At 40.9% G+C, this 24,146-nt stretch overlaps 1 protein-coding gene across 6 annotated transcripts in view; it reads left to right on the forward strand.

Moving 5' to 3' along the window:
- The first annotated feature begins 2,583 nt into the window (after positions 1–2,583).
- SIPA1L2 (signal induced proliferation associated 1 like 2) overlaps positions 2,584–24,146 on the forward strand; it is a 150,946-nt gene continuing 129,383 nt past the window's right edge. For 2 of the 6 annotated variants that reach the window (XM_041128407.1, XM_041128405.1), the window contains exon 1: positions 3,478–3,579. The gene's annotated coding sequence lies outside the window, so the exon portion shown is untranslated. Of the gene's footprint in view, positions 2,650–3,475; positions 3,580–24,146 lie in introns of those variants that run through there. The other 4 variants (XM_030035196.2, XM_030035197.2, XM_041128404.1 and 1 more) reach the window with 4 other exon arrangements.

Genomic DNA, 24,146 nt, shown 5'->3' on the forward strand with positions numbered 1-24,146 from the left:
ATGCAGCGTACAACATGAATGACAGCAAGGAGAGAAAATTCAGCAATTGTTGCAAAGAGTCTGAACTCCAGAAAGGCAGCTTGTCCTCAGAGTGAAAGGGACTCATTGAAATAAGCAGCCAGAGCACTCCAGTAATGAGAACTTGGCCAGCGCAGAGATCGGAGACAAGTACTGCCTACCGTACTCTGTGCACGCTTAACGCCTCTCCTGATTCCCTGTCTTTCCATTGACATTTTCTGGGCTAGTTTTTAAAGCAATGAATCTTCCAGGAAGGACACTGTCTATAACATGATTAAAGTGGAAAAATATGCCATTCCTTTCACTTGCAGTGTTTTTTTCTGAGGCTCTTTGTCAAGACAGTAATAATATTATTCCTGTGGTCGTGCTTCGGTGCAGAGGCAGTCTGCTGCCTAACTGGACTAGTGATTTGGGGTAGAAATGGTAACATTCAACAATATCATTTTGACCAAAACAATAACACTCAAGAAGGCATCCAAACACTAAGGAATGCAATGTTTGCCAGTGCTTTTAGAGTAAATGTTGACACCGTCAAGTTTGTTCTAATAAGCCTGCATGAGCCTGTGCTTCAATTTATGATTGTGGACTGTATTTCTTGATTTAAAATGTGTATTAAAGGAACAGTTTAGCACAAGAATCTAAAATTTGGCCTGCCCTGGGTGTTTTGGATCTTTGGCATACACGTGGCAGTTCCTTTCCACTAAAGCCTTCTGCTCTGTTTCCAGCAAAGGGCAGGCAGTGAGGAGAAGTTTACAAGGCAGCGGAATACTTGTAAATGTCAACACGCAGCCTGCTCGCCAGAGCTGAGCGAACTGGTACAACCAGAAAGTTACATACCCATGAGAGGTGGGCGCGGGTGGAGGGGAAAGCAAGGGAGAGAGGACTGGAAAAACATAAAAGAATCCTGGGTTGTTTCTGTAGGGTTCTGTAGGAGTAGACTTTATTCCAATGATGTTGCAGGCCTCGTAATTTGGGGTAGCAGATGGGAGCAGCCACATCAGTCATGATAACATCTTGTATTTTGCAACCTCTACGTAGAAGTGGGGCCTATGATTGCAGATACAGCCCCTTGCAGAACTGGCCCGCAGAGCAGAAATAAGGAAATTCAAATTCCCAAACCAGACTTTGGTTTGCTTACCGGAACGCGTGGAGGAGGTGGGGGAAATGCAGATACCTAGCCATGGCTTATTTGGCAGGCAAACTAAACACGTTCTGGGCTGTACAAGACGGAGGGAAAGCACTGCTGCTCCTGACCATGTGCAATTTAAGAGCGGTATACAGGAGGCAGAGCACACGGGGCGATTCCTAGGACTCCGCTGCCATGTGTTTCTTCGCTATAGGTATCTCCGGCTTCAAGCTATAGGTGAGAGCGGTTGCTGCCGGATGCGAGCAACGCTGAAGGCTTGGCCGGGGTCGCTCCCCACGACAAGCCCGGAGGGTCTCTCTCGGACGGGCTTTCGCCGAGGCAACGCAGAGCCCGGTAGGATGGCACAGAGGCCCGGTCACCCCGCTGCTCGCCACCCCCGGGGCTCCCGAGGGAAGGAGTCGGGGAGGGCGGGCGGTGCCGGGCCCGCGCGCGGCAGCGGCGGTGTGCAGTAACGGCAGCGGGGCGGGGGCGGGGGCCGCGGCTGAGAGGCCGGGCCGGGTCGGGTCGGGTCGGGCCGGGCGGCGTTGTCCAGGGTCTTGAAAGCGAAGACGAAGACCCGTGCGGGGCAGGGGCCGTGCCGCCGCGCTGCAGCCGCGCCGCTCTGCCTCGGCGCTCCGCTGGGGCTTGGCTGGGCACGGCGGCGACTGGGGGGCCCGATCCGGCTGAAGGACCGGGGCGGCAGCCCGCCCTCACCGGCTCGTTGCCGGGTAGGGCCCTTCCCGGTGCCCCGTGCTCTCCCCTCCCTCCACCCCACCTGTTACTCGCTTCTGTTCGCAAACTCGCAGCCTGGCCCCGGGGAGACCCGCGAGGCCCCGGGGATCCCCTCCCGCGACCCCCGCCGCTGGTGGGTGAAGGGCGGGGGGGGGGGGAGAGGAGGGAGGCGGCGGGCACGCCGCGGGGCGGGGCCCGGTGTTTTGGTTGCGCGACAGCGCGAGTGTCCAATGCGGAGTTCGCGTTCCCCCGGGGCCGAGCCGGCGAAGCCAAAGAGAGGCGGGGCCGGCGCGGAGGGGTGGGGCTTACGGGTGTGCGAGGGAAGGCGAGAGCGTGTGTGTGTCGGTGCTGCTCCCGCCCCTCCCTCCGCCTCTCCTCCCTGTCCGGCGGCTGAGGCGCACTCGAGACCCAGCGCCGGGCAGAGCGCGAGGCGGCGGGCGAGCGCGAGGAAGGGGGTGGCGGGGGGACGAGAGGAGGAGGAGGAGGAGCGGCGGCGCGCCCGCCTAGCCCGCGAGACCCCAACGGACACCCCCCTCACCTCCCCCCCCCTCCCCGGTTCCGTTAACGGCTCCGGCGCCCCGCGGGCGGCGTGTCCCGCGGGAGGCGGCGAGGAGCGCGCGCCGCTGGCGGGGAGCGGAGCGGAGCGGGGCGGGGGGGGGGGGGAGCGCGGAGACAAGCCTGTGTGCGCAGGAGGGGAGGGGGCGGGCGCGGGGAGCATGGGGGTCCCGCGGCGGGAGCAGCCGGAGAGCGGGCAGCAGCAGCGGCAGCACCAGGTAAGGAGCGGCGCCTGCCACCGCGTCCGTGCCCCGCGGCGCGGGGGAACGGGGACGGGCCGGGGACAGACGACGGGCGGGCGGGGTGCGGGCGTACGAGCGCTTTCCCTGCCGGGAAGGGCTCGGGAGCAGTTTGGGAAGGAGGGGGAGGGGGGTGCCATCTCCTCTCCCCTCAGGTGCCGTTGGGAGGGAGACGCGGCTTCTCCGGGCTCCGCGGGAGGACGGCCGGCTGCGGGCGGGGGAAGCGGCGGGGAGCCGCGGGTCCCCCTTCCCCACCGGCACCCCGTCCTCGCCCCAGCTCGCTCCTGTTTATAAATAGCGTTGTGATCTGCTGCATAAATAATGCCCGTGGGGGCGGCGGGGGTGTTCGTGGGGTCGCCGGTCACCTGCCAGGGCGGTTCTGCCACCGGCCGCAGCAGCTCTGCGCCCTGTCACGTTGCTGCCGTCTCCGAAGCGCACTTAAAGAATAATGGCAATTACGGAGTAAGTTTGCCCAGATCGGACGTCTCTGGGGTATAGCTGTTTTTCAGAGCGGAGACGGTGCGGTGGGGACCGCCAAGCGTTTGGGGTACCCGAGGGAAAGATTCTTTAGCCGGTGCAGTTTCCTTAAGTGATTTTAATGTAATTTATTTAGTTACTGTGTACGAGGCGCAACCTGTATCCTTTTGCGCTCTTTGTTATCTTGCAGCACTCCAATACGTGTTCGGTGGTCCGTTCTCCAAACTTTGATTCGTGAAATGATAGTCAGCTGAGCTCAGCTTTGCTTTAGATTTTATTTTCCTGGCTGTGTACCTCTTCTGTGGTGCTCCGCAGCGTTTTGCTGAGGTGGTGTATGTCCGTGTGAATGTGGAAGTAGCCTTACGCAGTCTCGACAAAGACAACTCTGAAGTTGACAAATTTCAGATACGGCTATTAACGTTCACGGAATAGGTCGGTAAACTAGCTTAGTACTTGATGCTGGATTATGTTAACACGCTAGTAGTTTGAGTATTTGCTTTCAGCCTGGGTTTTCTAGAGGAAACGAGTTCTATTTTTTATGATGCAGAAGATACGCAAAGTTGAAGAGAATTGCACATGTAAATGCTCCCGAGCTCTTTTGTGCGCAATTTTCACTTCTAAAAGTTAACACTAGATGGCTTTCTTATATCAGATATCCAACAGAGAAGGAAAGCATGTAATCTCTCTCTGCAGCCTACTATTTCTCTATTTGTCTTTTTTTTTTTTTTTCTTCGCGTGAACAGTAAGCTACCTTCTTGATCAGTTCTGCACTGACTGGACCAGAGCAGAATTTGAAGTTTGCTTACCAGCTGACATAATTCATTGTTTTGATCAGCTCATCTTGTTGCTTAAGGACATTATTTTATATACGTACTACCAATATCTAAAGGAGGTTTGTTGGAAGGTAGTGCTGCAAAATATTTAGGTTGCTTTAGAGGAAGGCAGCTGGATAAGGAGGGATGTTTGAAAATGAGGAAAAACCAAGAATTCAGTCACAGTTGTTGCTTAGTTTGAAGGACTTATTTTAGAAAGGACCATAGTGCATTAATGTTGTTTGTTCAGCTATTTTTTCCCAGATTCTGTACCTAACTATCTTAGACTGAAGCATTTTGGAGTTGGATTCAGAAATGTAGTGCATCACAGCCTGCTGGATATAGGAATGCCTAGGCCTGATGCCTTATTAATCTATTTCTCATGTTTTTCCAAACCTGTGACTGTTGTCAGTGAAATGAGTTATTTGCCCCCCGTTTGCTTCTCTAGTAGTAGTGCTCTCTGAAATACTTCAGTCTTAAATTTGGTCTTTGAAATATCTTTTATTATTAATACAAACATGTTTAAATCATCAAGAGCTGTAATGCATTATGGATATTTAAACATCACTTAGGCTCCACAACAGTTGATCTATAATTTATGTAGTATTCATATAAAGCTAGATTTCAGAGAGGTCTCTGAATGTATTGTCTTAGTTTTGCATGCCCAGTGGTTTACCTTACCAGGTCATGCAGCTCTTGGATGTAACAAGAAGGAATACTTACTTGTAAGGATGCCAGACTGTTTCACCAATCGCATTGGATCAATTAAAGATCATGTCATTCATCTATGTCAAGGGTATGATGTGAAACCTAGAACTAAACAAAACCTCAACTCTTTGTAGCTGGTATTTGCTTACTGTGCAAATCAGAGTGTTTTTAAAGGTTTCTGTTCTATTTTCCTGAAAGAAAGGTAATATGGTCTTTTTTTGTAGACATTTACTGATATACCATTACTCAAGTGCATTGTGACATACTCTTGCAAATGAAGAGAGTCAAATGAGGAACTAAGCAAAGCAGTGGTCAAACAGGCAAAACCATCCCTTTCTTTTGCTGTTTGACCTTTACAAGTGAACCGAGGCAGTTCGTTTTTTCACTTTCAGCTTCATATTGGACATAGCAGTTGGGCGTTGCACCTAAGCTTTTTAAGGGCAGATCAGCAGTTCAAACTGCAGGAGAAAGTAAATATTTCCTCCTTGCCTTGGCTAGAATTAATATTATATTTAGATGGTTGGATGTTTAAATATTTTTGGTAGGTTCCTACCTTTTACCAATGAGTGATCTAGTTTGGTAATATTGAGTGAGAAATGCTATGTTAATATGAAAATATAAGAGAAGTTACAGATTGTGGAAAGAGGGTGGGGCGCTGGGTTATCTAGTCTCTTGTGTTAGTCATCCACGATTACCAACAGTAGCTGCATTGATAGCTTGAAATGAAATGATGATTTGACAAATGCACTTTTCTCTTTCCATGCAATTTTTGCTTTTTGCAATTTAAAATGCTTTGCAATTTTAAAATATTTGGGCAAGCTGGGTTGTGAATCAGTGAAGTGGAGATGGCTGTTTATTTTATGTGTTGCAGTATTGTACTCATAGTAGCAATTTTTGATATGTTAGGTAGCATAATTTATATCTGATTCTTTAAAACATTACCTCTTGCAAAGTTAAGACAAACTTCAGTTTATCTCTCTATTTTTAAGGGAATTTTCATCCCATCTTATAAATCTGAACAGTTCAGGAAGTTTAGGGTAGGGGTGCCCCTCACAGTCTTTTTCTACCCTGTTTTTTCTACCCTGTTTTTTCTACCCTGTTTTTTCTACCCTGTTTTTTCTACCCTGTTTTTTCTACCCTGTTTTTTCTACCCGAATTATTTTGATAAAATACTGTGAGGACTGTCTACCAAATCCAAGAATCCAATAAGAAGAATTCATGAGGACTGTTATGATGTATAGCTCTGACTGTAGAATTTGTATTCAGTAGATTGAAAAGTCTGTTTCACGTTTTTCTTTATTTTAAAAATACTAGTTTTTCACATAGGTTGCATTAAGAATAACATTAATTCCTCATGACATTCAGTGTTGATGCTGTATGACTGGTTACATTTTCAAGAGATTGCTAGGACTTCATATGAATAGCTGTCTTATTTTTTTAGTTTGTTGTGAAAGAGCGAACTGAATGTTAAACATCTGATTTACCCTGACAGAAGTAAATGAGAGAGACCCTGCCTTCCTTTGTAGTAAAGCACTGACCCCAGATTTAAAGGCATTTTCAGGCATAACTGAATGAACTGAAGATTGAGAAGGATTATTATAATTGGTGATACTCTTGTAGTTTTTAGCTAAAGACACGACAGCAGTAGGCAGAAATGTCATTGTGATTATTTCACACCATAGTTCTTACTAGAAGATATGTAGACTCTTGTTTGGATCATGAAAGTTTAATTACATCAGCAGTTAGCTACTCATGATTTATACGTGGATTCTTCAGTTTTTTGGAATTTCTTAAATAGTGATCAGTTCATACATAATCAAAGGTCTTGTTTAAAGAATGTCTTGAATCTGTATGGAGATAATCTTCTGAACACGTAATAAATGTAAGCAGCTGCTGTCCCATCTTTTTGGATCTGCAAGCAAACAGCTTTATTGGGTCTGATGCTTGTAAAACGCTTTAAGAATAGTAGATGTTTGAAGTGAAGTAGGCATTTGTTTTTAGTTGCTGTTAACTGGGGATTCTATGTTCCTGAGGAAAATCACCTGTACTCTTTTATTTTTCAGGGGATGGGGGGTGGGTGGGGACAGGGAAAGCTGAGAGATGCCATGTGGAAAGATACCATAGCTGTTCTGGAAGTAAGGGAATCTGGAAGGAGGCTGGAGGAAAGGTAAATTGTCCTGTGGTAGCTAGGAGGCTGGAAGGCAGCAGTAGCAGAAGTTACCATGATTTCCCCTCCCCCTCAGCAGCTCAAATGAAATTCTGAGCACAGGACTTGGAGTTTTGCCATTGACTTTGAATCTTTTCTTATATAATGTCTTCATTTGTTGTCCTGGATCTTGCAAAGTGACATATCCAGCTCTGCAGATATTTGTATAATCCTCCTAGATTATTTGCCGTTCCTTCCTTCTTCCCCCTCTCCCTTCGCTGCCCGAATTCTCACTGGCACAGTGGCTGTGGATTGTGATAATGCGGGCCTGCTACCTCCTCTTTTAGGGAGGCTTTTGAATCATAGGTATTTCACAATGTGACTTTTCAGACTTAAGTTATATGAAAATGATTTGATGAGATTTATGTTAGAGGACACATAATAGAGATACAAAGCTCTCCTACAACTCAACAATTTGCCCTTCCGTTTCCCTTTTCATTCATCAACCTTTATTTTAATCCTGATACAACCTGTGATGAAATTATAGAAGTCTTTTACAGTTTACGTAAACAACAGATTACAGTACTTAATAAAATGTATTTATAGGGAAAGGTACTCTGAGAACGCTAGAGGTTCTGTGACAGATTAATTGAAATGGAATAAAATGTTTGGTTTTTTTTAAACCTAGTATATGCTCTTGAACACCTTCATAAAATTTTTCTGGTGGTTTTTTATTGGTTTGTTGTTTTTTTGGTTTTTTTTTTTTTTAATACTTGTTTATTCCATATATATGAGAGGAAAAGGAGATTCTGGGCCACCTTGTATTTCATGTTGGATTTTTACATTCACTGCAATCAAATAGGATAAATTGTGAAATGATGTGAGAACGTAACGGCAATTAAGGTGAGTAAGGACAGAATAAAGCTTTCTATAGGTGTTATAAATCCATGTATTGTTAAAATACTTTTGCTGGTTTTTTTCCTTTCATGTGGGGGAGTAAGAAGGAATCCTGCATTTAGAAAAACTGTCACTGCAAAAGCAGTTCTGTCTCCTATATTTTATGGAGAAGGCATTTGTGAGAGAGAGGAAATGTCAGTCTCTGTTTATTTGGTTTTGTGTTTTTTTCCATTTGTTTAGGTTGGGGTTTTTTTCACCTGAGAGTTACAAGTTATTTAATCACATTCTTCTTCTCTGGCTGTTTTCATTTATGGCTTTCTGTTCAAAACATTTCTGTTGAAAAATTATTTCCTACTTTTAGATACCTAAAATACATTCAAGGAAAAGAGAGCTCCTAAGTATTTTTCTAGCCTGTCAGCACTGAAAATGAGTTCCTGCCATGTTTTAGCATGAAATCTCATTACAATATTAGTGTGACACAAAGTGGGGGGGGGGGGAAAGTGGGGGGGGAAGTGTGGCTGTGTATATGCATACATTCTCATGCATAATGTGCATATCATCTACAGCGTGTAGGAAATCGTACATATTTTGCTGTGCTGGTCTTGCTTATTGCAGTGGCCAGCTGCTCTTGAAGAATTAGGAACAGTTTATGGTGATCAGGTTATGTTTGCTCTTCTGCTGTAGTAAAGTAAGCCTTGGTTTTGCTTTGTAAGGTTGTCAGGACAACAGCTTATTATTATTGTTCCTAGTGGTTTTTCTCTATAGCAATGGAGGGAGCTGTTTCAAAGAGAGTGGCTGCCTTGCCACATTGGGCTGCAGGATTGCCAGCTGTGATTTGGGTTCAGCAGGATGCTCTGGGTTTGTCATGTAAAAATTCTAATTGATGATGAATGCAAACCCAGTGTGAGAATAATTTTGTTCATTGGACTAATGCAAAACAACCCATTGTATTTACAAACCCATGGCCTATTTTCTCAGCAGTATTGTCATTACTCCTCTGTTCTCTTCTGTCTGAGGCTCAGAGAAAAATGTTTTATGTTTGACAGTATGGAGCATATGATATGAGTTGAGACAAGGTAGGAATTAGTTTAAGGCTATGTTACGTGAGAGTGCTCCAGTCTGACACTGGAGCTAACAAGTGAAACCACTGGGGATTTCTGTTAGGTTTACTTTGTCATGTCTTCGACAAAAACATCGTTATGAAGTTGGTGTTCAATGAGAAGCCATACAGTAACTGTTTTAGTGTTGTCATTTTGAAGAGCTACTGTTCTTGTTACATGGTAAATGAGAAAAAGAAAGCCTGTTACTACATCTAGCAAGCCAAATGACTACAAAGGTTCTTCTCTGCATGCGGTCATTATATGCAAGAGGTGCAATAATTTCAGCTGAAATAACTTTTAGATTGTTGGCATGTTCAGGGGTGGGAAACTTGTTGTGATGTTCAGCAGGGAGAATTCTATGAAGAAAGCTTTCAAAAAACTTTGAGGAATTTTTTTTTATTTTATAAAATATGCTAACACATTGGACTTATTTTTGCACTTCCATAGCTTCCTTTATATTGTTGATATAAAGATATCCCTTAGTTTAATCTTCAAATTGTTTGATCTGGGTTGAGCTGTAGTAGTCACTTAAGTGATGTCCAGGTAGTTAAAATCCTTTATCAAAACAGTAACCTTCCATTTCAAATTCCCTTTTCAGACAACTGAAACAACAGTCCATTCACAGAGTAATTTGGCAGAGATACATAGGCATCTGCATTCAGTTGTGGAAGCTGGCTGACAGAATTAGAAGCTATTGGGATAAACCTGTCAATGCTGAAAATGTTTTCTCCTTTATGTGGCTGCCAGTTTTCTGAGATCAGGCAGGTTACTCCAGAGGTGTCTTCCCCCTCTCATATTCTCTGCTACTTGCCACCCCCTCCCCCCAACAACTTTTTTAGTATATTTGTACATCTCCTTGAATCACACAGCCTTATAGGAAACCATTTCAAATGATTATTTTTTAAAGGTGGTGAGACAAAGTGGGGTAAATATAGTGATTGGTCTAATCTGCAACGATGTGAAAACAGGTTTGCTCATTTCCACTTCTCGTCAAATGTAGAATTTAATTAGTTTGCCACAAGAAGGAAACAGGATAGATGAGATTATCTGAATTGGTCAAGAGCTGTACAGGTGGTTGCTCAGAATGCTACACTGAAAAACCCCAGGCTATCAAATATAAATCGAGCTCCAACAATGTTTTCTATATGAGATGAGGTTTCTACAGTTAGAGCAGAGGGATCTTCTGGAATTCTGAGCTTTTGCTGGCTTCTTACCCTGGACTCCTGGAAATCATTATTTTTGGTGGAGATTTTGGAGTGAAGGGCAAGCAGTACCTCATTAGTCTGTGAGATTCTCAGATTTGATAATTTTGCTTATGTCAGTGTTTCTCTCATACTTGGGATGCTTTGTGCTTTTTCTCTGTGGTTGTGTAACTTTTAAAATAAAGTTTCTATGAGCATAATTACCCTTGAAACTTTATCTTTTCTATCAAATTTTGCTGAGTCGAACAGCCGCCTCAAAAAAATCTTAAGGCGGAGGGAGGTGTTGCACTGTGCGATTGCATAAGGCTTGTTTCTTTAGAAAATAACTCCTAAAAGTAGCTGACCATTCTTTCCATTATACTGATTTGCAGCAAATGGATGCAGCACTTTGTAAAGTGTTTTGTTTTTACTTTGAATTTTACTGCTGCATTTTTTTAAGTATTGTTAAATATATAAGATTATATTAATGCTGTCAATGTAGAGAGTGTACTTTTGTGCCTGATAATGGGCATACAAACTGTGTCTTTGTATTCACAAACAGTTAATTGAATATCTGCCTTGCTTTGTGCCTATTAAAATATTGTGACTGAGTGTTAAAATAGAATATTTACATATATGCATAGTAATAATAATTTCTTCTTGGGAAAATAGATGCTTAATGGTAATGTTGTTCTCTTTCTTATGTAGACTGTACCCAACAGTGTCAATGTTCCTGTTTACTCATTTTACAACATTCAGTATGCCTGTGGGTCAGAGGTGTTTAAAGTTGCAAATTGGAGATTCTCAGGAACCACTTCTTTTCCATACCAGCTGTCTCAACCACATCTCTCTGTACAATTGTATGAATTTTTTGTGGCAGCTACAGGAATCACTGTGGGGAAAAGTAATAATAAGAGACATCTAAAATATGTTAGATAGTCCTCTCTGTGACTTAACAGCAGGTTATAAGGTTGAAAAAACAACTCCTCCAGACAAACCATTCTTCATGGACTCTCAGCAAGTGCTTTCCAGGCTCCTAGTCACCTGTGGGTCACTGTGTGAAAATTTGCTCAACTAGAAATCCCCTAAGTAGAGGTCAACATATCTGTTGCAGCTGTATATGAAATACTAATCAATTAAATTGATAAATAAGTTTTAACTTTCGTTTAAGTAATTCTTTATATTGCTTTTTTTTGTCATAACGTGAAGTCTTGCCCATTTCATCATTCATGTATAAGGGGGATAATGACTTTGGGTTTCCCTGGTTGGGTGGTGAAATTAGTTTTTATTTTCATGGACTATATTTACAGATTCTGAAACTTAAAACCTTTCTGTTTTAGGCATAAACATATTTTTCTTTAGTCCTATGTTTTCTTCCCTAATTGGAAGAAATCTAGTGCAATTGTTTTGTTATGGGGACTTTTTTGTTTGTTTGTTTTCTTGCCCAAGCAATAATTAAAATGGCTTTGCGTGAAGTTCCTGAGTACCTTTCTTATGCTTATCAATAGTCTTGGGACCTTTCTGTATACTGCTGAAACTGTAAATGCCATCAGATTAGATTGAATATTGCTTATGGCAGTTTACTCATAATCTACTTTGAGTTTATCGAGGCTTTTAGCGTGGTTTTCACAGCATCTGCATAACCAAGTTGCAATGTTGTGATTTGGATGGGAGGACCGGCTGGATTGTCAGGCTCAAAACATAGCAGTTAATGGTTCATATTCCACCTGGAGAGCAGTTACAAGTGGAGTACTGTACTGTACTGCTGAACATCCCAACAAACTATCCTCTTTAGTACCTTGATGAATGACCTGGAGGAGGGGATGAAGTGCATCCTCATCAAATTTGCGTGTGACATCACATTGGGGGAGTAGTTGACATGTTTGAGGACAGTGCTCTGCAGTTTAGAGAGGCTGGAGAAATGAACCATAATGAATTTTGTGACATTCAACAAGGATAGATGCACGTTCTTACACCTTGCAACAGTACAGGGTGGGGACTGACTGCCTGGGAAGCAGCTCTGCTGAAAGGGACCCACACATTCTGACAGACGTGAATCACTGTGTCAGTCTTGACTCTTACAGTGAAAAATGCTAGCAGCATACTAGGCTTTATGAACAGGAGCATAGCCAGTGGATTGCCAGTATTCAGCATTCCTTAGACCACCAGGTTGGATATACCCCATCCAGTTTTGGTTCCCCAAATATGTGAGAAACATTGAGTGAACTGAAGCTGGTTCAGTGGAGAGCCAGCAAAATGAGGGGCTTGCAGCATGTAAGGAGAGGCTGAGAGAACTGGCTTTGCATAGCCTGGACAACAGAAAGCTCAGGGGATACTTCATAGCTGCATAGGTGATACCTAAGAGGTTATTAAGAAGACAGAGCCAGGCCCTTCACAGAGGTACTTGGCAGGAGGAAAACAGACAGTAGTCATAATCCAAAACAGGTGAGGTTCTGATTTGGCACTAGGAAACAAAAATCACCCTGAGGACACTAAGGAATTGGAACAGGTAGTGCAGGCAGGTTGTGAAATCTACACCCTTTCCAGTTTTTAAGACCAGACTGGCCAAAGCCCTAAGCAAGTTGGTCTGAGTTCAGTGCTTTGAGCATGAGGGTGGGTTAGATGATGTTCTGTGGTGCCTTCCAGTGTGAATTATTCTGTGAAATATCACAATTTTTTTTCTGATAGTTGGTCTGATAATTGAGAATTTTAGTTGATATTCCAGTGTACTGTGTTTACACTTTATTATAGTACAGAATATCTGTATGGAATATTTTGCTATTATGAAGTTGGGAAGATTTTTTTTTTTACAAGACTAAGAAATAGAGTATTATGTATGCGTATTATACTTTGTTTAAACCAGTTGACAAGAATTCCCAAATAAATTATTGGCAGGTAAATATTTTATAACTATAGTACTTAACAAAAGAATAAGCACTTAAAGAAAATAGCATGCAGGTTTGGCTTCAGATACACTTTGCTCACCTTGTCACTGAATTCTAAAACATGATTAGCAATACTAGAATTTGAATGTGTGAACTTCTACTGAGTGATTCCGTTGGATCTCTTCCAAAAGATAGTTTTACTGTTAAAGAGCAGGACATGTGAGTTTGAAATTGGCTCTCAGCCAGTCAAACCTACATTTGTATTTAGTTCTTTTGCTTTGACTACTGATTTTAGTACTGTGAAACTTTTGATAATCTATGCTAGTCATCCACGTGGCTGGGCAAAAAAAAGTTGTGATTTGTCAAATTATTTAAAAATCCAAATTAAAGTGGTTCAGTTCTGAAAACAGCTGCTGTTTGCACCTTTTTATGTTCAGTCTTAACCTCTTAGCTTTGTTGACTATAAACAAGAGCCAGCAGAACCTCAGAAGACTGAGATGATTCCTGTTCCTGCTCATCCAACTTCACAGTAATTATACTTCTAAGTATTTCTATGTTTACCAAAGCATGAACCAGATCTTCAGATCTCTGTTTTGGTTTTTATAATCCATTTTATTAAGTGTTTAAAAATTCAGGGTTTTGTATAACATTCAGCTTCAGTATGAAAGAGGTTTTAAATGAATGCTGAGTTAAGCATAACAAACAGGAAAGGGAATGGAAAGAATTTCCTTTAGGGTAAAATTCCTTAAAGTTGAAATAACCCTGATAATGCTTGTCACTTGGCAGAGGGGGTTACAACTTGGCTTCTGAAGGTTTTTTTTCTAAAGGTGAGAGGACATGGAGAAGCTCAGTCTGATATCCTTTTGAGTCATATTTTCAACAAAAGGAGTAAAACAATTAATTTTATTAAACTGATAGATCTCCAGAATTGTTGAATTAAGACTGATGATAGGTACAGATCAGCAGGCCTAGCCTGAAACCTCCTTTGCCCTGAACTGAACTACTTGGTTCTTTTCTAATCCAGTTGCTGTAGGAAACATCTACATCATTGATCTCTCTCATAAGTCAGTTGCACTCAATTTTCATTTACTGATGGGTTGCTGTTGTTTTGGTTTGGTTTTGTTTTCTTCCATCTCATACTTGTAGGCTTCATACTTGAAGGTTGTTCAGGGACTCACTCTACTGCGGACCAGAATTTCCTGTGAACCTGTATGTGGAGCACATGCTGAGATTGCAGCTCATTTGTTTGATTTTACCAATATCCTTGTTTAACCTAAATACTTTTTCTTTCTTCCTGATATTTACAGACAACTTGCTGTGTCAGACCTCATTTTTCTGAGGTTAATGTAGCCAAATTTTTAGCCAGCCTTAAACAAGACACTTAGCTTCCTCTTGTACAGTACAGTGGCTGGGGAACAGAAGGCCCTTTTCTACACTTGTTCTGTTTGTGTGTTTTTGTTATGGCTAAGAAGAATTTAAGCAGGATTCTACACAGTCTTGTCCATGGCAAATAAAATGGCATTAAAGCTTTGTCTCTACTGGAAATATTGTGCAGTTGTGTCTTCACGTTGACTCCAATGTCGTGGTTATTCTCTTTCTGGTGTTTTCTGCTGATGGGCTGTCAGACTGATCAAAATTTTATCCTGTAGTTCTTGAGGGAGTGGCTTCAAACATAAAATAAAAGTGCAATGAAGTTGTTCCTCAAAAGTAACTTTGTTCGTTCTTGGTTATATTTTTTTTTTACCTTCCTTTGCAGTGCCAGTGCTTCTCAACTTTGTGTTGTATTTGTATTTCATTAATAACTTCCACTTTGTGTCAAGGTCATTATTGAAAATACGAGGTAAGACTGATTCCAAGATTGATCTTAGGCCTCATCTAATAAAATGTTTTAGTTTTTTTGTTTTGGGTTTTTTTTTTTTTTTTTTCAGGACAGCCTGTTGTCTCTTTACTTGTTCCATTTTCAATATGGTACCGTATCAGATACTTTCTTAATTCCAGGTTGTACCAACAGCAATTTTTTTTGTATACCATTGATGAGCTGATCTAGGGAATCTTTCTACTGTGTAGAGCTGCAGCTCCTAAGCCAGCCTTTCCTTGATGCTTGTGGGAACCCAGCTGAAGCAGTAGCTCTTGCTGAGCTCCTAAATAGGTCGAGTGTGGCTTATGTACCAAGCAGTGACAGTATAGTAATTCGAAATACAGTGGTAGGAGTATGGAAGGCTGCTGCACCTCAACAATAATTGAGAAAGTAATCCATGAAAAGCAGGCTTCCAAAATCAACAGGGAATTGTTATGTCTTTGAAAAGATTTGATTTGACCAGTTATTGTTTATTTAAAACATTCCTCCAGCTTTGACATAAATAGAGATATGCTCCAAAATAATGTCCTGCTATTATGATTTTGATGCAGAATAGTACCTTAGGTGCAAAATGGTGTCCTAACATGTGGCCTTGGTTAGTGCAAGAATGAGGTTTTCAGATGCAGAGTAGCTTCCAGTATTGTATAGGTCTCAGTATATTTACATCATCTCACATCGAACCTTCAGAAAATGGCAGTATTGAATCCTGATTTCTTGTGACATGTTTTTCAAACCAGTCATTTTTTTTCGCCTTTGCTGAACCTAATCCTAGCTGCTGATATCAGAATCGGTAACTGTTTCCATCTGATGTGTAGTTTCAAACCTTTACCTAAAAACTAAAAAAAAAAAAAAAAAAAAAAAGCTTGAAAGCTTTATAAGTACTTGCTCACTTTGCAATTATCGGCTTTCCCACCTGTGAATATACATTGGAATATGGAATACAGTAACTGGTACTTGATAAAGGATATAAAGTGATGCTGTCAAACTGGAAAGCCAGAAGGTAAACTATGGGTTTCTACTTAATCTGCCCAGTTTTTGAAGGGTGCTAGGTTTAGTTCCAAAGTGTGTTTTCACCTGAAAATTTAAACAGTCTGCCTAGAATTTTTGTAGCTGTGAAATGTGAGCTTCCTTGCTCTAAACTGTGTTCTCTCACGCAGCCCAACTAATCTTTTGATTTTGTTAAGCCTGGCACAATTTCTAATGGAATATACAGGACAAAGCAGACCTTGGAACATAATGTCAAACCAAGTTCTGCAGCTAGCCAGCTCACAAATGAGAGAGAGTAGAGTTGCTGCTTTTTTGTAAGTAAATGTGTCTTATAAAACCTGAAGAACTAAATCATAGAACCACAGGATGGTTTGGGTTGGAAGGGACCTTAAAGATCATCTAGTTCCAACCCTGCTGCCATGGGCAGGGACACCTCCCACTAGACCAGGCTTCTCAAAGCCCCATCCAACCTGGCTTTGAACACTGCCAGGGATGGGGCATCCACAGCTTCTCTGGGCAACCTGTCCCAGTGCCTCACCACCCTCACAGGGAAGAATTTCTTTCTTACATCTAATCTAAACCTACCCTCTTTCAGTTTAAAGCCACTACCCCTTGTCCTATCACTACATGCCCTTGTAAAAAGCCCCTCTCCAGCTTTCTTGGTAGCCCCCATTAGGTACTGGAAGGCAGCTATATGGTCTCCCTGGAGCCTTCTCTTCTCCAGGCTGAACAACCTCAACTCTCTCAGCCTGTCCTCACAGGAGAGGTGCTCCAGACCCCTGATCATCTTTGTGGCCCTCCTCTGGACTCGCTCCAACACGTCCATGTCTTTCCTGTGCTGGGGGCCCCAGAGCTGAACGCAGTACTGCAGGTGGGGTCTCACCAGAGTGGAGCAGAGGGACAGAATCCCCTCCCTCCAGCTGCTGGTCACAATTCTTTTGATGCAGCCCAGGATGTGATTGGCTTTCCGGGCTGTGAGAGCACATTGCTGGCTCATATTCAGGTTTTTCATCCACGAATACCCGCAAGTCCTTCTCCGCAGGGCTGCTCTCAATCCACTCATCGCCCAGTCTGTATTTGTGCTTGGGATTGCCCCGACCCATGTGCAGGACCTTGCACGTGGCCTTGTTGCACTTCATGATGTTGGCACAGGCCCACCATGCCTCAAGCCTGTCAAGGTCCCTCTGGATGACATCTCTTCCCTCCAGCGTGTCGACCGCACCACACAGCTTGGTGTCCGCGGCACACTTGCTGAGGGTGTGCTCAATCCCACTAGCCGTGTTGCCGACAAAGATGTTAAACAGTGCTGGTCCCAATACTGACCCCTGAGGAACGCCACTCAAGTTTCCAAAAATGCCAAACAAGTCAATAAAAGATCTGGTAAACTGTAACCTATACTGAAAATTATATTACAGGGAGTAATGAGTTTTATTTTTCTTTTAAGGCTTTTGACTCTGATTCTTATGTCAGTTACTCATGATTTCCATTCATTAGTGGGTTTAAAAAGTTTGTTCATTGGCATTTTATTTTCAGAGCAAGACTAAGCTTTTGAAATTAATCTCATGATCTTCCCACTTACCAATATTTTGTTTGCATGATGGAACAGTTTCAGAGAATGTCAGTTATATTCCTTTGTAATGAAACTAACCCAAATAAAATGTTGACCTTAGCATAAACTGCATTTCTAATTCTGAATGCTATACAGTGTGGCTGAATAGTTGAGAGATGGAAGTTAAAAGCAACATGGCTGAAGGTGATATGCTTTACAAAAATTTAAGATGAATAGGTGAGAAGAAAGCAAATAGCAAAAGGAAACAAAGTTTACAGGGTAAACGCTTATTTCTAAATGTTCAGGAAGTAATTTTTTTCTCTAACTTGTTATGACTTGAACAGAATTATAAAAAGCATTGTGTCTTCATTTTGGCCAGCTCACTAAAATTGAGTTGTGTAATCTGAGATATGGTCACTCAATGGGAAGGGTACTTAAACAAAACAAACGAAACCCACCAAAACCCCCATACTACTAAGGAGGTGTGATTGAGAACTGTTGTACTGGAGGTTTAAAAGCATTATGTCAGCAGCACCTACTTTGCTCTTTATTTTTTTTGTTAAGGTTCAGCTTGAGGCTTGAGGTGGAAAAAATATGTATCCCTTGGGCTGTCCCCCCATCTCTCCTCCCTTTTCTCCTCATAAAGGCAGTATGGCTGTCATTTAAATTCTTAATGGAAAGATCACAGATTATTATCTTGTAATGGTTACTTTTTTTCAGTGTTTCATTTTTACAGCTTTTGCTTGCTCTAATAGTTTGACTCACAGATCTGATCACATACCAGTGTTTTGGTTACATACACCAAAATAAACACACAGCTTCCTGTATTTTTGTTTTTTGTTCATTTAAACTAGATTTCAACAAAATTGCAACTAATTGCCAGTAGCCTGGCTGATTTATAGCAATAATATAAAAATTCTCATTGTTGAGCTGACCACAGCAAAACCTTGCAGTTATAAGATGTTAAGAAACCTAAAACCCGAGCTTCTAATAAAACGTTTATGGCCTTCAACTTTTTTGGCAATAAATTAAAAAAAATCTGTTTAGAATGCATTTTTTTCTTAAACTGTAATAACATAATTTCCACTCTAATACTTTCCTCCTCCCACGTACAGTCTTTCATTCTACAGTAAAACTTTTCATGCCCTTCACTCGTGCTCTATTCTGTCTCCCACACCCCTCTACTGACTTGCCTTTACCCACTTGTAGAACAAAAAATCACTTCTCTTCTTTGTTTAAAAAGCGTAGGCCTGTGGTACAACAGCATAACTCACTTAAGACCTGGGTGTTTTATTGCACCCAGAGGGGCATGCTGTGTTGTTTGTCTCTCCAGAGGCTGGAGGCAGTGCGTACCTCCTGGTGAAAGACAGCTGACTGTCAGCTCATGGGTACCTTCTGGCTGGGAAGTGTGTGCTCAGATTTGCTTCTTGCCTCGTGCTCATAAGGTTTCACGTTTACTGTTGCCAAGAGGACATGCTCTCAGCCCCTGAGTAGGCCAACAGCACAGGTTGCCTCTTGACCACTGGCAAATCAGTGAAATTGCTTTTCGAGCTATGTGTTTTAGGGGACTTGTACAGAGTGTAATGTAAGAGATCTCAGAGCGGAGTGAGGTTTTTTGCAGTTTTGTTTTAAAATTCTTTTTCCTGTGATAGCATGTCCTTTTGATAAAGGAGTAGATGGTAGGATGTTTTTTTCTAAATTTATGGAGAATGTTCTGTCCTTTCAAGCTAGTTAGACTTGAAATGATTTTCTGTCTCATCAGTTAGAGGAAATAAAAACATTGCAGGAGGTTCCATAGATCAGAAAGTCTGTATATGGTTCACAAAGATGATGGGGTTTTTGTTTGTTTATTCAATGGAGTTTAAATGCCTAAACACTTTTCAGGATACAAATCTTGGCCTTTTTTTCTATATGATACCCATAGGATTAGTACCCTTTATCACATGGATGAAATATTAAAATAAATAAACAGTCTGATGTTCAGGTATGATGGTGATGAAAGCCTCTTGAGCTCTGTATGTCATCAATATTTTGAATAATTTGACCAAAGGGTTTTGTCTCCTGTAGAATGAGGGGATTTTTTCTTTCTTTTTTTCTTGTTTTAACATCTTGCCTGGTACATACAGTTAGTATCTGTACTCTGGAGGTTATTCATAAGTTTAATGACAACCCTGGTATCCTTGACAGAGATTCCTTGTTCCTTCACTCTTCTTTTCCTCTCTCCTATGTGACTACTGTAGCCACTGGTATGTTTTAATAATATTTTTATAATCAAAGATGAGCAATTTGCAAAACTTACAAACTACTAGCACATGGAGAAGGTAAGTTAATAAAGATGCCATTATCTTATTAGAAAACTTGATACTATTCATGTTTATGAGGTAACAAGCTGTAGGGTTATGTCTTCTGGGAAGTTAATATATTAACAGCAGTTTCTCTCTACAAACTGATGGGCTGTAGAATAGGTCCTCATTTGTTCAGCTCTCCATACTTATATACATTGTATAAAAAGTGGATATTTGTTGCCTTCAAGATGCTCTTAAATGGAGGGAGAATGAGAAGACCAAGTGAATGGAAACGTGTGGAATATGAAAATATTTATTGAGAATACCCTCCATATATATAAAATGCTCTCAATTTTTCTGTTAGATTGAAAGAATTGTTCATCTGAAAAAAAAAAAATCACCTCAAGTTTCATTGTTAGATATTAAGCACTATGTCAGGTGAATTTAGAAAATTTTTTTTTCTTATATCAAAAGAATCCCCTTCAGCTCTTTCCTGGCTGTTCTTTGACAAGTACAGATGGGTGCGCAGATCTGTATTTTGTGGTCATTGATATTTTGAGTAGAATATTTGAGAATTTGGACTCTATATTAAGCAAACCTCAAGCTTGCCTTGTATGGTCTTTACGTAATTTTTTTTTCAAGACTACTTTTCCATTATTATACTGGGAGCAGTTTATGACAAAATGGTGACCTATTTGTATAGGAGTTCACAAGTGAGTAACTAGTCTGAATGGCCTAACCTTATGGCCTTAACAGAACAGAAAAGATGTGTCTGAAACTTAATGCTATCTTTTGTGATTGAGTGATATATGAGAAAAATGAAAAACTTGCAAAATGAGCCTCTTTTTGTACAGAACTGTCACTGCCTTGCTTTGCTGATACAGACTCTTTTCAGCTGTCACTTTCAGTACAAAAGGGACGAAGCCGGTGCCTGGACTTACTCCCACTATCCTAGTCTGATTTTTATCTAAAGCCAAGTCTGATGCCTGCAAGGTTATCGACCATTTGTCCCATCAGAGTGCCAAGGTCTAGAATCCTGACTTTTCTGTGTTTTGTAAGTTCATTGTCAGTTTTTAAGGTATCTTTGTTTCAATAATCAACACTAGATACTATTTTTCTCCTGTGGTGAGGGATAAAAAAAGTTGTCAAACACAAATATTCTGCTCTCTTCATACTCCAAAATATATGATGGTCTTTTAAGTTCTTTTTTCTTTTTGTCTATACATCTTAAAAGTATGTTAACTTGAAAATACTTCCATTTTCACCAAAAAGCAGCTGTGTACCTATTTCGTTCTTAAAAGTAGGAGCTGCTTTAAAGTCCTACAGCGGGTAATCATGACTGAAACAAGAAATACTAATCCCTTTGTGGGAAGGGGAAGGAAGGGCTGGGTGATATTTAGGATATTTGTGATAGCTGCAAAGTGTGTGTATTGCAATTGTACAGTTGTCTCAAGCATTTTTTTCAGTACTGCTTAGTCTTGATGTGCTGTTTTCTTGTCAATCCAGTCTCAACATTCTAGCTAAGTGGTACGAATTTCTTCGGTAGAGCCTTCTGCTAGAAATAAATAAAATAAAACAACAGTAATGCTTTTGGGTTGGGGAGTGGGGAAATATTTGCCAGACGGGAGAGGGGTGAGTGAATGGGGTGTATATGAGTGCATGCCTCTGCACACATCTGAAATGTAGAAAGAGAAATAAAACATAACTGTGAGTGGCTGTTTCATTTTCTGTTCCACGTGTGCAAAAGAAGCAAAACACTCTCAGGTCTGAAATAGAGCAGTGGTTCTTATTTGTTCTTTTGGTGATCTTGGTTTTATAAGTCAGCAGAAAGAGACAGTTTATCCTTGGTCTATGATGTTTATGATTTAGAATTTTTTTTTTTTTTGATTGCTAGATATCAATTCCTGGTGGAAATGCTATACTACTTGGCTGCTGGTTTTCATTACTCTTTCATCCTATTGCAGTTTTTAGAATGGAATATACTGTAGGTAGCATCTCTAATGGGTATAAATTGTTATACAAGTGCATTATTGAGATAACACTGTATGGTGGCACATGCAGTTTCAAAATGCCTTGTAAATCAGGTAGTATTTTACTCCAGCCTTCTTCCTAGTAGCGACTGAAGCTTTATAACAGAAGGGTTTGTCTTGGTTTAGTTTTGATTCAATGGTTGAGATAAAGGATGTGTTTCTAGAACTTTAGCAACCTTAAGTGTTTGTTTCAGGTCAGGTTAAATTCGTCTTAGTTACTGAATGTTTTTAACAAGACCAGAAGGCTGTGTTCACATCAATGCTGAAGGTCAAGGTACTGAAAGAGTGAGGGAGACTTACTTTTGAGGCAGAAATGTGGCATGGCATGGTGCCAAGGCTATTGAGCTCTCTTCAACCTGCGCTAGCTAGCAGAATGCACGAAGGTGCGGAGCCTTACTGTCTTTCTCAAGTAACATTATCTATAAAATGTTTGGATATAAAAGATGGCAAGAAACTTGATGTCCTTTTAAATCCCAGTTAAGGTACACAACACTCGTTACTTTAATGTACAGTTTTTCCTATGCATGGACTAGGAGCATGAACCTTAAATTAGAGCTATTATAACTAATGTTTGGGATAAAAAGTACAACTCATGACTTAGAAAACACACATTGAGAGAAATGAGTTGTTCTTTCTATAAATGTAGTCATTTGCATTTTGTTTCACCAAAAACTTACTTGAATATATTGAACTATATTATCCTAATGTAGTCTCCTAATTTTATATTTACATTTATTTTGAAGCTCTTAAATAAATATGTCTAAAACCTGCTTACTGTTGTTTTATTTAGAAGTAGGTTAGGTCATATCTGAATCATGTTGTAATCTGTTACATCTTAACTGGCAGAGTTTTAAACTGAGATTTTAAATGCCTTTTTTAACACTTTTTATTTCTGTGATGCCTGCTGATTTCTAAACTGTGTGCAAAAATATGGGGAGTGGATTTGTCTCTTGGCCAACTATTTTTTTTTTTTCCATCTTATAGGTGGCTATTATTCCTATTTCACAAATACTGAATAGCTGTAACTGCTCCACAGTTAATGACATTTATATAAAGTTCAGCAGCAGCAGATGACCCAGGGACTATCTTACTGAAGATGGAAAGAAAATTGCTGTATATGGCATATGGCAAAGTGAAACTGTTATCCCTACTAATTATTCAGTAATTTAGATGTGTTGTATTTTTTTTCTTTTCCCCAGACAGTAAAGTCTATGAAAGTCCGTGACAAATACTGCTTTCACGTATTTCTGGTACAGCAAACAAACCTTGTTCTTAGTAAGTTTTTGTTTTACAGGAGGCAGGCTATTATCTGTGCCCTTCCTCATCTCTCTTCTTGTGCAATAGTGCCTTTGCGATGCTTCTAGTTTGATTGGCAGGTTGGCATATTTAGGCATGTCTGAAATACAGACTGTGTGTTTTTCATTCAGAATCACACAAACTATGCCATGTTTGAAGTAAGTTATTGAAGCTTTGTCTGCAAGAATAATGGGTTTAAGAATTTAAACTGGAAAACTTGTACTATCAAAATTCTGTGGTTTTTTTTTTTTTTTTTTTAAATAGAAGAGAAAAAATACATCCATCAAACATGAACGGAAAAGGAATAAAAATGAGGCAATCCTGACCAGAAACCAAGTTTTAGTCTGAAGTTTCTTCACTGACTCTTCTTGTGTTTTGCCATTCAGTAAAAAACAAAGGGCTGGGAAACAGCAGTAGAGGTGGCAACTCTAATTGCCTGTATTAAAAATGCTTGTGCATGAGCCTTCTCTGCAGCTGTATCTGGGAGATGGGGGTGGGGGAGTGGAGGGGAACCAAACCCAACAACTGCCCCTGCCCGCCCAATAGAAACACTGGATGCGTGAAAGTGTGATGAGCAAATTTTTGGTTTTTTTGGTCAGGCAAACAGAACATACCCTAGACTGTAGTGTAAGTATATAAATATTGGGCTCTAGTTGCAATGGGAATCCAAAACATAGTAAAAATGTTTCCGTAGTCAAAGTAATTGTAGAAGAATTAGTTTAATTTTGTAAAGTATGTAAAGATGTATTATCTCATTCCAACCTCCAAAACATGTTTATTCAAATAAAAATTGTTATATAAAATTTTTACACTTTCATGGACTTCAAGTTTTTTTAATGTAAGACAGCTACCATATCCTAAAACATCCAGTGTTACAACCTTCCTAAAAGATATTATTTCCTCCAGTTCACTTGATGGGTGAAATCATAGTGATTTTTGTCTATGACAGCCCTTCTTTGACTTCAGTGAAGGTAGGATCAATGTGTACCCAAAACCTGTCACCAAATCCTGTTGATCTATGGATGTGGATTAATGGTATTTGGGATGCTGAAAGTTTTGGACTGCTTCCAAGTTAGTCCCTCTGGACCTGAAAGAGGGATAGTGTTCTTGTTACAGTATGTTATAGTGTACTTATCAGCTTAGATGATAGCTCAGATCTCTGTACTCCTCAAAAGGGTCACTATTAATTCTTTATTTTCTATTGTGTAGTTACCTTATATATTCCACTTTGTTTTGCATTGTGTGTGTGTTTAATCCAGTTTATT

Source organism: Aquila chrysaetos, chromosome 13, assembly GCF_900496995.4.
Source record: "Aquila chrysaetos chrysaetos chromosome 13, bAquChr1.4, whole genome shotgun sequence".
Taxonomy (NCBI): domain Eukaryota; kingdom Metazoa; phylum Chordata; class Aves; order Accipitriformes; family Accipitridae; genus Aquila; species Aquila chrysaetos.